Source organism: Dipodomys ordii, unplaced genomic scaffold, assembly GCF_000151885.1.
Source record: "Dipodomys ordii isolate 6190 unplaced genomic scaffold, Dord_2.0 Scaffold32, whole genome shotgun sequence".
Lineage (NCBI taxonomy): Eukaryota > Metazoa > Chordata > Mammalia > Rodentia > Heteromyidae > Dipodomys > Dipodomys ordii.
Window position 1 is genome coordinate 9,664,079 of NW_012267248.1, and position 14,738 is coordinate 9,678,816.

General features: G+C 42.5%; 1 pseudogene; it reads right to left on the reverse strand.

The window, feature by feature from the left end:
- Positions 1-9,981: 9,981 nt before the first annotated feature.
- LOC105985918 lies at positions 9,982-10,697 on the reverse strand (annotated as a pseudogene).
- Between the last annotated feature and the right edge of the window lie 4,041 nt (positions 10,698-14,738).

Genomic DNA, 14,738 nt, shown 5'->3' on the forward strand with positions numbered 1-14,738 from the left:
CCGGAAGTGGCGTTGTGGCTCAAGTGGTAGAGTGCTAGCCTTGAGCTGAAGAGCTGAGGGACAGTGCCCAGGCCCAGAGTTCAGGCCCCACGACTGGACCAAAAAAAAAAAAAAAATCCCTGGATTATCATTGTGTGGATTTATCATTTCTATAGAATGGGAACACCAACCCAAATAAACACTAAAACAATCATATAAACACTAAAAAGTGGGTCCTTGGCCTTGCACCTGACCAGACTCAACTTCCCACACAGATTTTTGGTCACATGCAGAAGAAGACAGGAGAGCTATCCAGGCCTCAATCCCAGGAAGGGCTTATTATGATCAACCCCTACTCCCTCTTTAATAAAATACCCTTTTTTAATAGTAACAGTGAGCGAAGAATCCTACAGGAAAAAAAATTTGACACAGTACGAATCATTAAAGGTAAAACTTGGTGCCTTTCAAATAAAAGCAATTCCAAATGCATCTCTCCAAATCCTTATTCATGGACTGTGCTTAACACAAGCTACTTAGCCTTAACACACATCAGACAAAGTACGGAAGGGTTGGTAAGCCAAAGGGAGGTCTTGGAAAGGTTTGGAGGAGAAAGATTAATGGATCAACCCATCTAAAGTAGAAAAAAAAAGTTCTTGGGAAATAGAGCAGAAAATTATTTAGATGACCATGTACGTTTAGAAATTGTTTGTAGGCACGAGCTTGTACACATTGGGAAAAACATTGGGAGCTGGAGCTCATCCACGGTATCTAGTGGCACCCTAGATTCACAGAAGCCTTGGAATCCTTCAAATCTCTAAGTATCACCCCTGAAAAAAAATGTAGGTTACTGTAACTACCTCTCTACATTATCATGATCAAAGGAATGAGGCACAATAGGATAAGATCAAAGGAAATTACATGGAAGAAAGACCTTAAAAAATGACCTTTGCTATTAAACCAAAGGCCATGGTCTCAGTCCATGCAGTAAAACCTTTTTGCTGAGTATTTTGAACAATTGGGAGCTCCACAGCAAAGTGAAGGACACGGAGAACTTGGAGACAGTTCAGAAGAGAACCACTGAGATGATTAAAGAGATGGAAAATCAAAACCATGCTTAGAAAAGGTTAAAAGAACTGAGTTCATTCTACTTGGAGAAGACAAGTCTACAGGCTAATTTAATAATTGCTTACAAGCACACGCAGCCTGGTGTCCAGCTGTTCTTTCCAGTGGACAAAGCAGAAGAAAAGATTGTAGATCTTTGCCACTAGCAGATCAGACATAAGATTTTCTAACCATTTTGTATGATTCTGAAGGTCTGTGATGTGCAAGGATTTCTATTTCTTCCATAACATAAAGTATATGCATATGCATACACATATGTGCACATACACACTGATATTAGGACTTAAACTCAAGTCTCATGCTCTCCCTAGGCTTTCTCTTTCAAGGGTGGTGTTCTACCACTTGAGCCATACCTCTACTCTGGCCTTTTACTGGTTAATTGGAGATAAAGAGTCTCTCAGAGAGTGACTGCTTAGGCAAGCTTTGAACCAGGATCCTCAGATCTTAGCCTCCTGAGTAGCTAGGATTACAGATGTAAGCAACAGATGCCCAGCGTTTATGCCATGAATTTTAACCCCACCTACAGGCAGAAGAGTCCATCCAATCAGATCAACAAAAAATTCTCTACAGGCTGGGTACCAATGGCTCGTGCCTATAATCCTAGCTACTCAGGAGGCTGAGATCTGAGGATCACAGTTCAAAACCAACCCAGGCAGCAAAGTCCATGAAACTCTTATCTCCAATAAACCATCAGAAAACCAGAAGGAGCATTGTGGCTCAAGTGGAAGAGCACTAGCCTTGAGTTGAAGAGCTGAGGGACAGCGCCCAGGCCCAGAGTTCAAGCCCCACAACCAACCAAAAAAATAAATAAACTCAACAGGAAATATTGTCCTCTACTAATGGTCTTTTGCACAATAATTCTCAGAACAAGCTTTTCTAAAAAAAAAATTAAAAAGCTACCTTTAAGGCTTATAACAAGCAGTTTATGCTAAGAGTTTTATGGGTACTATTTCTTTTAATGGGGAAAAGAAATGAGGCATAAATAGGCAGGGTAGCATGTTCAAGATCACCCCACGAGAAATCAGAGGAACTAGAATTTTAACACAGGTCTAATCCAGAGTTCAAGTCCCTACTCATGCAAGCAAAAACCATTTGTGTGGGGAAAAAAATTCCTTAGATACATTAGACAGAGCAAATGGGAGCAATCAAAGCAAAATGTAACATCACATAGTGATGAATCTTACCAGAAGCCAAGTTTGGTTATCAAATTTGGATATCTTTGATACTATTGATGCAAACTAGACTGCCCCAGAATTTTATACTCACACACATCACACACAGACAGACACACCACTGATACAAAGGGCTGTTGTTTCAAAGTCTAGAGTGAACCAGGCCTGAGAATGAGTCAGTACTAAGGTAAGAACCCAGGTACTCCTCCAGTACTTAAAGGTGTCGCCCAGAGGAATAAGTAGTAGACTCATTGGAAGTGGAAGTTAGAAATCAGACCCAAAAGAAAGTCAAGCCCAAGGCCAGAAATGCATTACCCAGAACCAGCTGCAGGAAATGAGGTCAGAGGTCAGTGAGGAGAGTGGTGGTGGGTAAGTAGGAATACTGGAATTCAAAACACAGATCTCCACTAACCCTTTGACCAGGACCAGGACCACTCCTTTCAGGGCGCAAGGCACGGACACAGTTTCCCCTCTTAGAAACACTGGACTGGGCCCCACAGACATTCCTTTGTTCCTTTGTTCCTCTAATTATTTAGAAAAAAAGCTAGGACATGAGAGCTATAGCTGCAGTGTGGTCATCTCTATGATGCGCTGTGATGACATAGAGAAATTCTCCAACACTCAGGACCGAGGCAGCTGAAGTGGAGGCCTCTAGAGTTTCGTAAGAAACAGGAAGGAAAGTATTGTTAGACGAGGAACAACAACACAGAGGTCAGTAAAGAGAGACAACCAAGGAGAACTCCAAGGAAAATTGGACAGGACCACTGCTGAGGACAGAGCTTGAGATCGTCTGGCTGCAGGGCTGAAAATGGGAGGAAATTACAGGTATTCTCCCCTTCCCCCAGCAACATGAAATGGCAGACCAGGCTGGACAGTCATTCACTTGCCCACTTTGTGGACAACTGTACTATTGGTGTGCAAACTAGAATGTCATTAGAAATCATAGTTTAGAGCCTGGTGTGGTGGTGGGTACTGTAATCCCAGCTATGGAGGAGGAAGGAGCAGGAGGATTGACATTTAAGGCATTCCAAGCAAAAAGGCTGGACCCTATCTGAAAATAACCTAAAGCAAAAAGGGGCTGCAAATGTAGGTCAAGTTCTAGAACACCTGCCTAGCAAGAGCAAGGCCTTGAGTTCAAACTCCAGGCTCCTCTACCAAAGAAATGACCCGGGGTGGGAAGGTGGCTCAGTGATAGAGTGCTTGCCTTGCATGCCTGAGGCCCTGGGTTCGATTCCTCAGCACCACATAAACAAAAAGAAAAACCCTGGAAGGAGCGCTGTGGCTCAAGTGGTAGAGCGCTAGCCTTGAGCTGAAGAGCTGAAGGATAGCACCCAGGCCCAGAGTTCAGGCCCCACGACCGGACCAAAACAAAAACAAAGAAATGACCCTTTTACAATGTATTATATTATCATGTGTGCTCTATGATAGATAATATATAGACTATAGAGATTCCAAACATTTGATATTATTAGAAATGATATTATCCATAGGGCATATAATTCATTAGACTATAATTATCATCAAAAATACAGTACAGAACAAGCTGGGCACCAGTGGCTTGTAATCCTTAGCTACTCAGGAGGCTGAGACCTGCAAGATCTGGACAGAAAAGTCTGAAAGATTCCATCTCCAATTGACCAGCAAAAAGTCAGACTAGAATGAATCATGGCTCAAGTGGTAGATCACCAGGCACAAGCAAGCAGGCTGAACAAAAGCACAAGGCCCTGGGTTTAAATACTAGCACTGGTACAAAAGAGAGAAAGAGAGAGAGAGAGAGAGAGAGAGATACAGTACCTGAGTTCATGTTTTAAAACACAGACAGAGCCAGGTACCAGTGGCTTACACCTGTAATCCTAGCTACTCAGGAGGTTGAAATCTGAGGGTGATGGTTCAAAGCCAGCCCGGGCAGGAAAGTCCATGAGACTCTTATCTCCAATAAACCACCAGAAAACCAGAAGTGGCATTGTGGCTCAAGTGGTAGAGTGCTAGCCTTGAGCTGAAGAGTTCAGGGACAGTGCCCAGGCCTAGAGTTCAAGCCCCACAACCAACAACAACAAAAGCCCCAGTGTGGGTGTTGGCAGCTGTGTGGTCTGCTCCTGAACCAGGCCCTGGCTCACCAAATAACCACAAAAAACACAAACAGGTCACACAGGGCTGCCATGAGGAGGAGCTGAGACCACATGTTTCATGTTCATCTTATAGTCAAATTGTTTAAGCACCTAGCCCCTTGCCTGCTCCTGGACAGAAATTCTAGGCAAGATGAGAATCAGACCAGACCAGAAATGCCACCCCAGTGACGAAACTGCACAGAGTTCAAATCCCAGCACATAGCTAGAGTCTTCTCACCCTATTGGGGGAGCTCAGATGTGCTGAGTTTGGAGCAAGTAAAGTTTTCTTCAGGACTCATGTATGATAAGGCTGATCTCCAAACCATGGATGTGAGGGAGGTGCTAGGCTCATGCCTATAATTTCTTCTACTCAGGAAGCAGTCTAGATCATGATTCTAGGTCAGGACAGTCCAGGCAAAAGTTAGAAAGACCTTGTCTCAACAAATAAATCATATATAGTGGTTTATACCTATTATCTTAGCTTGGAGAAGGCATAAATAAGGAGATCATGGTCCCAGACCAGTCTGGACCAAAATACAAGACCCTATATCAAAAAATAAGCAAAAGGAGGGGCTGGGAAGGTGGCTCGGTGGTAGAGCGCTTGCCTTGCATGCTTGAGGCCCTGGGTTCGATTCCTCAGCACCACATAAGCAGGAAAAAAAAGCCGGAAGTGGCGTTGTGGCTCAAGTGGTAGAGTGCTAGCCTTGAGCTGAAGAGCCCAGGCCCAGAGTTCAGGCCCCACAACCGTACCCTCCCCCGCCCCAAAAAAAAGCAAAGGGAAAAAGCGGGGGATGGGACTGAGAATGTAGCTCAAGTAATAGAGCACCTACACAGCAAGCACCAGGCCCTAAGTTTAAACTTCGTACTTTTTTAGTAAAGGAGAGGAGCCAAAATCAAATACAGTGGGAACAGGAGATAAACCATAGGTTGTGGGGGGAGGGGAAGGACACAAAAGAAACAAGAAATCACATAGTATATCATAAACAACAACAACAAAGAAAAACGTCTTATGTCCATGTCTTAAAGTTCATTTCACTTAGCATCATCTTATATGGTCATATGTACGTAGCTATTGAGCTATTCTGCTCATTTGCTAAGATTATCCTAGACGCATACTATTTATTACGAATAAGGAAAACCATAAGACCTATGTTTCTTTGGTCTGGCTTACTTCATTTAATATGATTTTTTTCCAAGTTCTTCCATTTTCTTACAAATGAGGCTGTGTCATTCTTTCTGATGGAAAAACATAAATCCATTACATACATATATATATATATATATCACATTTTCTTGATTCATTCATCTACCCTGAGTATTGTATATGTTTATCTCAATTAGGGAAAGGAAGGGGAACAAAAAAATGGTGAGACAAAGGGGGAACCAATGTAACAGTGATACTCACAAGACACTATGTTGGATGTGATCTGTACAACTTGGGGTGGAAGTTGGGGGGAGAAAGTGGGAGAAAAAAGAGGGAGGGGGTAACTAGTGCAACAAGAAATGTACTCACAAAAAAAAAAAGAAATGTACTCACTACTTTACTTATGTAACTGCAACCCCTAGGTATATCACCTTGACAGTAAAATGTAAATTTAAATTTAGAAAATATTAAATGTAAAAAAAAAAGGAGAGGAGCTAGGGAGTGGAAGAAAGGGAGAAAAGGGGAGATGAGAGAAAGAGGGAGAAGAGAGGAGAGAGCAAAACCCTCTTCAGAAACTTGCTTTACCTTGGCAAAAAAAATGTATGGGAGAGAGCGAGGGAAGGGGTAACATGGTCCAAAAGGAAATGTACTCATTACCTGACTTATGTAACTGTAATCCCTGCTGTATATCATCTTTATAAGAACAATAAAAAAATTAAAATTTTAAAAAGTGTATAGTGAGACCAGTTATCAGCACTCACGATTTAGGGCACAACACCCTTACTTCCTAATCATAAAAATAGCAGTTGTCTTAAGTTTAACGAACTTGCTCTACTATCGCTGTGTTGTGGATTCTTCTTTGTCCCCATGAGAGAGAAGCATCGAGCCCATCTCCCCTTGGCTACTTGAGAGCCAGAAACAAGAGCCTAAGCAAAGCCCACCCCACCCCACTGCGGCTCACCCACCTCAAGATTATCTGCTCTAAGATTTCCCTTCTGCCCTAAACTTCTGGGCTCTTCCCTCCTTCCTTTGAGAAATGCACATGGATTCGAGCAGATTTCACACAATCTGGATAAGGAGTTCAAAGGTTGTCCTGGGCCGATTGGATTTTTGTCTTCCAAAGGTACAGAAGTAAATCACTGCATGGCATTTATTCTCTCCTACCATGTGTGTCATTTCTACCCAATTGGAATTCTGCAGTTCCAGCACAGCAGATTCCATCTTTCCTTGAATTTCCTTCTCCCTGGTTCACTCCAACAGGCTCCAAACATTACCCTCTCTGGCCCTCAGTTCATGCTCCAAATGCCATTCAAAAAACAAACAAACAAACTCCAACATGTCAGATTTTGCAGACAGCACAGACTCAAAAATGAACTTGCAGCGGCTAAATGACTAAAGGAGATGCTGGACCCTTCTGCCTGGCTCTTATCTTCTTCCTCTTGCCCTCTCGTGATGTCCTCCCTGACCAGAGTGGCCTCTATTTCTCAAGCACAGTCAGCAGCCTTCCCACTGCAGGCCCTTCACACATCTTTCCCCTTAAGGCTCTAATGCCCTGCCCTAAAATAAGGATTCCCTGAGCTCCTTCTGGACTACTGGTGTCTGACTGTGTAACAGTGAGATTTTTCCTTCACCTGTGGATTAAACACAGAGTCTTCTCTCCCCTGGCCCCAGTCATTCATTCTCCGCCTTGGCCTGTATCCAATCCTTCCCCTGCTTTGTTTTTCTCTCTGGCATTTACAAACACATGAAGTGTGCACATTTGCCTTATTCGTTCATTGTCCAGCTCTTTCCCTTTGAACTTGGGAGTCTAGTGGAAGACCCAGTTGCCCCTGCTCTGACAAGGCCACTGGTCCTGTGCCTGTCCTGCTGATAAGCCTGCGCAGTGCACCCAGGCAGACTCTCTGGAGCCATCCATGGAGAAGCCACAGCTGCACCTGCCAGGAACTGCCTGGAAATACTCACACCACAGATTTCATGCCAGCCACCCTGATCCCAAAGCAAGGGAACAAGGGAGCAAGAGTGGAACATAGACTCTCCTTGTAAAGACCTTAAACAACTAAGTCATTAGAAAGCAGAGCCCCAGCTGACCTGTTCTTCACGCCTCCTCCTAAGCCACGTAACCCCACAACAGGTTTCTGATAGAATGCCAGCATCCCCAGGTGAAATGATAAATGAAACTTTAACTTGGCAGATGGAGAGCCTGAGAAGTCAGACTCAAACTTGTGAGTGGGGCCAGGTCAGGGGGCTGAATCCCTCCTGAACCCCAGGGAGAAGGGAAGTCTAGAGGAATGCAGCTTGCCCTCACGTCCTGAGCCCGGGGACAGCACTGCCCCTCAGAGCCTATAGGTTTATATTTCATGAAGAGTAGGTTGAATGGGATGCTGATACTGTCACCTAGATCAAGCTACCGCTTCGAGAACTCTCTGAATGTCTCGCTTCCTTCCGTCTCCGTTCTCCAACGCTGACAGGGTCTCTTTTAATGGAATAAGAAATTAAAATTATGCAAAGTCATCAACACAGTCAAGAAGCTTAGGGGCTCAGAGTGTAGCTCAGGGACAGAGCATGTGTTGAGCATGTACAAGGCACAATGCCTGAAGAGAAAAGCGGAGGGGAGGAAAGAAGGAAGAGGAGGAGACAGAGGAGAAGAGAGAAAAGGAAAGGACAGGACAGGACCGCACAGGAAATGTGGTACCCACCTGAAATCCCAACATTGTGGAGATTGAAGCAGGGGACATATATTTTTTATTCATATATGTATATATTTTCCCTGCATGTATAGTATAATATTTAATTGACCTTCTTGTACTCACACAAAGTATATGGCTGAGCCTGCCACTCTGGAAGTGGTTTTCTGAGAAATCTTTTGTATGTGCTTGTCCTTACACACCTACTCAGAAAGCAAGCAAATCATGTCTCATGCACCTTCTGTCTCTTACCAGTGATGAGGGAAAATGTGGGGCTTAGCACATCTATCAAAAGCAAACAAACAAACAAAAAAGTTTGGGAGTTACTATTTGCACATGTACCAACTGACATCAAAAAAAAAAAAAGGAAGGGAAAAGAAATTGTAATTAAAGACCTGATTTTGGCTAAAGCTGCAGAATCTTGCATCCCATGGGAGTTAGCCCTCTGATTCATGGTCAGCCTGGACCGGTCTGGTTGGGAGGGGTTGGAAGCCCCTCAGATAGCTGTGCCTGGAATGCCAGTGGACAGCACCGCTAAGCAGGTAGCAAAGGAAGCAGGTTAGAAAGGAGAATGAAAATGGGAACATGAATGCAGGAAGGAATGAAGATAAGCTAAAGAGGTAAAGAACAAGCCAGGTGCCCGTGGCTCAGGCCAATAATCCTAACTACTCAGGAGGCTGAGATCTGAGGATCACAGTTCAAAGCCAGCCCAGGCAGAAAAGTCTGTGAGACTCTACTCAGAAAAATCCAGAAGTGGCTCAACTGTTAGAGCTCTAGCTTTGAGCACGAAGAGTCTCTGGGACAGCACACAGGCCCCGAGTTCAAGCCCCCCTAGGACTGGCCAAAAAAAAAAAAAAGGTAAAGAACAAAAACATTAGCTAAGCAAACCCTGAAAAACAAATCACTCAGATATAAAATCTGTACCCAAAATGATGATGTGACATGATTGTAAAGGAGGGGATGTATAGGAAAGAAGTGGTGAGTGTGAGGGGAGGGGAAGAAAAGAGATGGTGGGGTGGGGTGGTGAATATTCAAGAAGTACAAAATAGCATAATGAAAGCCTCCAAAAATAAACATTAAAAAGGAGATAGAATGAGGGAGTCGTGCGGTTGAGAAAGATTGATATAAATGATGTGATTTTTTATCAATGTAAATTAATTATATGCATGTTGTAAATATCATCATAAGACACTTTTGTTCAATCAATCTATGCCAATAAAATACTTGTTTGTGTGGGGGGGTTCCTAGAACTTGAACTCAGAGCCTGGGCACTGAGGTTTTTTTGTTTTGTTTTGTTTTGTTTTGCTTAAGGTTACTGCTCTACCACTTGAACCACGGCTCCACTTCCAGTTTTTTAGCATTTAATTGCAGATAAGAGTCTCATGGACTTTTCTGCCTGGGCTGGGCTCAAACCCATGATCCTCAGATCTCAGCCTCCTGCATAGCTAGAGTTACAGGCACCAGAGCTTGACTAAAACTTTTCTTTTAATTCAGCTGAAAACTTGATGCTAACTTTTCAACTGGGTGCTCAGAAAATTGACCCTATTATGCATGCTAACTTACCTAAAAAAAATTTTATAATTAACTTTTATAAATAACTTGCATATTTAATATTATAAAGTTTCTAAAATACAACTTGAAAACACACAGCATGCTTGTTTAATTTCAGTACAATAGATTCAAGACCAAGAATACATGTTATATGCATCAAGGATAGATTACAAATTATCATAGCCATCATTATCATTATTACTTTCCAGGACTTTTGACAACTAATTGGTTGTATTTTGTGACATCATTTTAGTGGTAATAAGAATATTTTTGGAATCAATTAATGATAGATTGATCCAAACATTCTGAACTGCTGATATTGCAGGAAATGATGGTTTACAACAAGGGAACAAGAAACAAGCATCTGTACTGTCAACCTTTGCCCTGGGAGGGACATTGGAGTCCCCACTTTCGTTGAAGTAGACATTGTCTGAGGGGTTGATGTGCCCAGTAAGGGAAGGTTTGGTCTGCTACTGACTGAACCAATGCTTAACTGTAGAATGATTGTTCTTCCTACAAAAGTAGTAGATGTCTTTTTTTGGTAAGGACTTAAGCCTATAGTTTGAAGCTAGCAGGTAATATCTATCAGGTGGCATTCTAGGATCTGAATATGGTTTGATTAATAATGGCAAAGGGGATTGATCTCTTTGCAATGTCCAACAGGAATATCTCTTGGGAGAGAAAAAAGTAAAGGATTGGTCAACCCAACACTGGATGGCCAATTGTACATCGTCTGCATCAACAGTGGTTTTCTTAACGTGGCTTGAATAAATCTTAGCACCATCTAGAATTGGGGTCACATAATGAAAAGCAAACTCCAACATCTGGTTTATAACTCTTGGCTCATATTCTGTAATCCTATATCCTTCAGGATTTGTGCCATCATCTCTGCATCTTCCAGCATGTTTTTGGGAGAAGCCATCTTGCCACACTCCATGATATCTGCTGGTCAGACTTTTTGAGCTAACTCACCCACACTAATATACTTCAGTCTTGCTCTTGAGGCAAGTTCTTTGTCTAGCGTGGTTCTTCTAGCCCCTGGTGTACTGGTGAACAGGATGTTCAGGCGCTGCTCACTAAAAGTATTTAAATGGAACTGAAATGCACCATGTTATAGGCTTGGGTTTGTTTCATAATTCTCTCCCCAAATCACTTTCTCCCACAGGAGAAATAAACACCTACAGTGATATATTGAAGTTGCTGGCTTCAATGCTCTAGTTTGTATTGGAGGTATAAATACACTGGCAAATTACCCATTCGTCTACTTTGATCAGCAGGATGTTGCTAGCTAAAGGAAGCCAGGTAATCAACATATGCCTCAGAAACACAAAGTTGCTAGAAAGGGTGGACTTTGCAAATGGAAGTCATTAAACTCATTAGTCAAAAGGTAAAGAAAGAGAAAACTCCCCTGAGTTCATTAGAATAGCAAAGATTTTCCTTCATGGGACTATATCACAAAACTGACCACTCAAAATGGGATTCATTTGTATATTGTAAGAAAGAATATCGTAGTTGAGGGAGTGCAATAGGGAAGATGCTTTTAAATCTTTGGTTATGTCACAAATTGTCCCCAGATTATTTTCAATAGATTGTTGTCCTAATCTCTTAAAACTTAGTTTATGCATTGTGTTTCTACATTGAACTCTTCATGGGTGGCGATAAATGACATAGTGCAAAGCCAACTTTTTAAATCTGGACTGATAAAGTTTATTAAGTTGATCATGGTTCAGAAACTGAAGCTTGATAGGGTTGGAATAGACAGGGGAGAAAGATGGAAGGGATGATACTGATCAAGATGTATTGTACTCATGAAACAGTATGTATTGAATTAAAACCCTTTGTACCAAGGAAGGAAGGAAGGAAGGATGAAAAGAAGGAAAGAAGGAGGGACAGAGGGAGGGAGGGAGGAGAGGAAAGGAAAGGAAAGGAAAGGAAAGGAAAGGAAAGGAAAAAAGAGAGAGATACTGAATCTTAACTCTTAAGTTTCTCTTAAGAATTAATCCACTTTGTCTTTTACCCTAATCACCTGGGCTAATGAGAGCAAAAGAAAGGTTACTTTCAGATAGTTCTTATTCAGTCTGGTTCGTTCATTTCCTTTGTTCCCTCAGTTCTCCTAAGACCACCCTCCTCGTCTCTTTTCTCTGAAAATTGTCAAACCACAGCCATCATAAAAAGTTGGCTGATAGGCCTTTCTGGTTTTATGGGTGCATTTGTTTGCTGACATGTGGCATTCAAGATGACTTGGCTCCATATCATTTCTCTGAGTCCCAGCTCCCAGGTTGGGAATCCTCCAGATTTATCTATATCTTCTCTTCCAACCACACTCATTTTCCCAGGCCTAAAAAGGCCTAGGGAGCAAGTGAAAAGGAGCAAGTGCACAGGCGCACAACTACACAATCAGGCCTTCCCAGAATCTCCGGTTGGGAGATACACGGCTGCCCACGTAACAGATGCACGTTTCCTGTGTTCCGCCTCAGCTGGGAACACGGGCTGCAGAGCAGAAATAAATCACATGGAACTTGCTGTCATCTCTCTACCTTCCTGCTAAGACCCTCCGACTCAGCAGCCTGGCTGGCTGGAGTCGCTGTAGTTTTTAAATGAAAGCTGGAAACTGGCATCGGCAGACCTGCCTGGTTTTTAGCTAATACCTCTGTGAATTCTGCGCTCGCATCTGGCCAGTGCCATCATGCTGGGTATGATTGTAATAGGCTGCTGCGCTTTCCTGAGCAGAAAGCTGGAGTCCTGACGCCCATAGCTTAAGCAGGGGCTTGTTCCAAACCTAACAGCGCTTATCACAGCCAGGGGAGGGGGGTCTGTGGATGCAGGACTTCTCCCAAAGTGTGTGTGTGTGTGTGTGAGAGAGAGAGAGAGAGAGAGAGAGAGAAAGAGAGAGAGAAAGAGATGTGTTAACTGTGCTAACAGTGCCAAGTAATATGCTTCGTTAAAAATTTAATCACCTACAAGTGCAAAACAAGTGAAAAGCAATCATGTTGTAATTAGCACAGCAATTAACACCTCCCTTTCCGATAGCACATGGATCCAAGGCATCTGAGGAAGGGCAGGATTGCAAGTGTTTTTTGCTGCTGACAGGCACAGTTCCTTCTTATGGATGGGTGGGTGGGAGCTGTTGCTTAAAGATAATTTGAGGGTTTCTAACATTTGGGTCAATTATATATCCGTGTAACCTTGGAACCAGATGCCATTTTGAATTTGTGCAATAGTTGTTCTGTTGAGTGGTGTGAATTAATTTCTCTATTTTTTCTGAAGTCCAAAGCTTTTTCTTCGCAAAACTAACCCTTCTCCTAGCACTGAGATACAAATAAATCTGTACTGAAACCAAATTGGCATGCACAATGAGTGCCATTTGCTGTTAGATGACACTTCTTACCAGAATAAAATATATGCATACATTTAGTCTTTTATCAAAATAAAAATAAATTTAAAAGGACAGCCACGCCAAACCTCAATGCCAGGATAAGCAATTAAGGGGAAAATTGTTCTTCTAAGAATTTGTTCTGTCACTTCAGAAAACTTAGGTCTCTTCTCTACCACCAAAACTGGTCTCCAGTGGGTTGAGAGAGTTGAGAAGAATGATAGAGCAGTGACACTGATCGAGATGCAAAATACTTATAACCTGACATGTTGGATTGTATTTACACCATTTAAATATAATTCAACAGTTGAGAAAGCTTGCTCTCGAGGCCTAAGATTAGTTCTTTGTGGAAGGCTTTAACAAAGAAAGGTAGATAATCTGTCTTTCTGTACTACCCCAACTCAAGCCAAACCCAGTAATTGACCTAGATAGAGCAGAGCAATAAAACTGCCTTGCCTATTCAAACTTGTGTATGCTACCTACTAACTTGACTGACTGCTACACCAAAAATGATTTCAATACATAGAAATCTGGAATTCCAACCACTGGAAAGACAGAGCAAATAGTTCTCAAGCTCCCATGGGAAAAAAAAAAGTGGCAATATTAACTGGGTTGGGTGTAGCTTAGTGATAGAGTATGTGGTTGGCATGTATGAGGTCCTGGTATGCATTGCCAGCAGATAAGTAGATGGATAGATGATAGTTTGTGTGTGTGTGTGTGTGTGTGTGTGTGTGTGTGTGTGTGTGTGTGTAAATAGATGAATAGATGAACACACATACATACAGAGAGAAGACAGATACATAGACACACAGACAGTCAGACAGATAGCAGATCAGAGTACAGAGGCTGAGCTGTCAAACTCAAGAGAAATTTATTCAAGACCTCAAGGTCTCTGGTGCTGTTTTAGAAATAACTCAGTATGGCAGGTGCCAGGCTCATGCCTGTAATCCTAGCCTCTCAGGAGGTTCAGATCTGAAGAGTGTGGTTCAAAGCCAACCTAAGCAGAAAGGTCCGTGACATTCTTATCGCAAATTAGCCACACACACACACACACAGAGAGAGAGACAGAGAGAGAGAGAGAGGGCTGGAAATAGAGCTGTTGCTCAAGTGAACCTTGCTCTGAGAAATTAAAAAAAAAAAGCCAGGCACAGGTGGCTCACACCTGTAATCCTAGCTACTCAGGAGGCTGAGATCTGAGGATCCAGGTTCAAAGCCAGCCGGGGGCAGGAAAAGCCCAAGAGACTCTTATATCCAATAAACCACTCAGAAAACCAGAAGTGGCACTGTGGCTCAAGTGGTAGAGCACTAGCCTTGAGCTGAAGAGCTGAGGGTCAGCACCCAGGCCCAGAGTTCAACTGACAAAAAAAAAAAAAAAAACCCTCAGGGATAACATCCAGATCCTGAGTTCAAGTACCTACCAGGACTGGCACAAAAATAAATAAATGAAATAACTCATGGAAAATACCTTGAAAACGTTAAATGTGCTTGAAGTGTATTTTTTTAATTTTTATTTATTTTTTATTGTGAAAATACTGTACAGAGGGGTTACAATTACATGGGCAAGATAATGAGTACATTTCTTATCAAGCATTGTAGCCTCCTCCT